We start from the raw sequence: 2,853 nt of genomic DNA, 5'->3' as shown, positions 1-2,853 counted from the left end.
TTGTCATTTTATTTGTAGACATAGATGATCCCATTCTGCCTTATGAAACAGATAATTCATGTTCAGTTAAAACTATAATTTATGTGTGCCTGAAGTATGATTACAGAATGGCGAAACACAAGAATTAGCTGATGACTTTTAACTAATAACATTTGGCTGTTATCAGTTGTTTTGTTTTCTTTGTTCTAAACATAAAAAAATAAAGACTAAGCAAAAAAAAAAAAAGGTTTTTTCTGTTCATCAAAATGAATATATAATACATAAATAAAACCATTAACTCTTAAACCCTACCACTCTGGGAATGTAATTATTCCTACCACGGGGTACTGAAGTACCCCGCGCAAAAAAAATTAATAAAATAAACGTGTTTGATATATTTTTAAATATTATTTTTATTATGGGAAGGTAATAAGAAAAGACAATAAAATTTATTAATAAAAACTAATTGACATTTTTGTCGCTACATGAAAGACAGATTTTGTATTGATGGTCAACACAAATATGGCGGCGACATGTGTTACAGACAGATCGAGATTTTCTATCCTTTGTGCGCGGACAAAAGCAGCAGCGACCAGGTTTGGGATTATCAAGGACCGGTCTATGATCTTCACTATGAATATTCAAGACTGCATGTATAGTTTCTCTGATATCCCGGGGTAAACTTGGCTATTGTAATTTTGCTCTCATATGAGGCTTGATGAGTGCCATTGACAAACTCTTAATAAATTCACGCCGCTTGGTTATTTTCTTGTTATCAATGTTAGTTGACAGCTTGAATAGGACCCAAGAGTTGACATCGATGGCATTTAGCAACCCGTAGAAGAGACACATGGGCCACCTTTTGATCTTCCTGGAAGTCGAGTACTTCTTACAAAGTTGGTCGAACACATCCACCCCGCATTTGGTTTTATTATAGAAATTATTATTTCTGGAAGGTACACTTCATTATCCTTGTTACTGCTGTCATTCATGGTGGACAGCATGATTACATTCTTAGCTGACTTCAGAGGACAACACGATAAAAGTGTGAGAGGTCCGTCGTAGGCAAACATTAATGTGCATCTCTCTCGATTTTTAGTGTTTAAGAAAACAAGAGGAATTTCACGTTTATTCTTCTTTACAGTTCCAACTAATGTTATCCCTTTTTCCAGTTACTTCTTGGCTGTGGGTATAGACCTGAACCGTCTGGGATGCCATATCTGAAAACAATACAGACATCTCATTTCACTGCATACACTGTCATTACATTAATAACACATTATTAGTCCATGAATGTCTCGTTATTGGGCGCAGGCCTTCGCTATCAACACTGTACTCTAACCATTATCACAAAGTAAAGTAAATCATAAAAAAATGCGTAAACTTACCAGAGAGATGTCGAAAAACAACTTCAGCAATTCAAGTAAAACTGTAAGGAAGAACTAACACTATTCCTACCACGGGGTACAGGGGTACCCCGGAACACCTGTGGACGGGACTGCACTTGCCGGGCGGTCACGGCTTACTGACGTACTTACGCGCTAATTATCGAGAGTAGATTAGCTAGAGCGATTTTTGCAACGGTGCAATATTGTTAAAATTGTTGATATTTTAAACACCAGAGGGGTACTCCAGTACCCCAGGTAGGGTTTAAGAGTTAAGGGCCTATCGTTGAAAAACAAGTTGTCCTGTAAAGGGTTAAAAGTCTCCAGATACCATCCGAATAATAATATTTACAATATAATAATATTTACTGGAGCGATGCAATCATCGCCCATTAATTTTTTGTTTTATTGTGAAACTGCACAAGAGTCTACTGTTCCCAACCGTCTTCAGCCAGTGAAACTACGGCGTCCCAATTTGGGAATGTATTTTATGGGGCTGAAGGTAGTGGGGTGGGGAAGGAGATTGGGAAATACCTGACTATTCAGATCTGGTCACCAACCACGGCTAAAGCCATTTCGAGCAACGTTTCAATTCTGAATGGTGGTCTTATACCAGGGCGATACTGAGAGTATTGTCCACTCTGGAATGTGCCACAAATATAGTATTTATTATTTTTAAATGATTAAATTGTGAAATAACACAAATTAATCAAATAAAATTTGCTTTGAACCTTGCTAGTCAAGAGCCTTACCCCTGGACCACAGATGCCGTCCCTTCAAGTAGAATGTTCTGGTCATCCTCTTTATTTAACTATTTGCTGACAAAGTTGTTCTTAACCCCACAGACTAATTTTTTCACTTTTGGGAACAGCTCACAGGTCTTATAGAAATCATTGTATCTCCTACAATAATGTCATAGTGAGAGATGTAATCTAAACCAGCGGTCGGTAATTAGTTTTGGGGGCCACAACAGTCATTCCATGACTCAGAAACGATCTTGGAATGCGTGCAAGCAGCTTTGGAAGAGATGGTAAGCTACCCAAAACTGAAAACTAGCTTTGACACTTTCTTCAAGCAGATACAACTACGCGCCCCGACCATGTTGAACTATTGGGGACAATTTACTTATGAAGGATCTGAAATATATACAGTTCTACTCTGTTGCTATCGACGAATCTGCTGACGAAACTAACATAGCTCAGTTGAGCGTTATCTTAAGATGTACTGTGGACTATATTTGGATACAGAAGATACTGCAGTGCATCGACAATGTTTACGGAACTAGGACTGAATGGATTCACCGGCCTGATGAGCACCGGGTCACTAGGACGCGGCTAATGGCCTCCGAAAACATGGTGGTGACCGCATCATACCAGCACCTGGGCCCGAGCTCACTCAAGACCACGACCGACATAATTAGTCATTTTTAGATTTACTAGTATCTAGAAAAATAATAGATCTAGGGTATTAAAAGAAAGCACAAGCGGTA

This window comes from Hesperophylax consimilis, chromosome 31 (assembly GCF_061612785.1).
Source record: "Hesperophylax consimilis isolate HC1 chromosome 31, BYU_Hcon_1.0, whole genome shotgun sequence".
NCBI lineage: Eukaryota > Metazoa > Arthropoda > Insecta > Trichoptera > Limnephilidae > Hesperophylax > Hesperophylax consimilis.
This window is presented reverse-complemented; position numbering follows the sequence as displayed.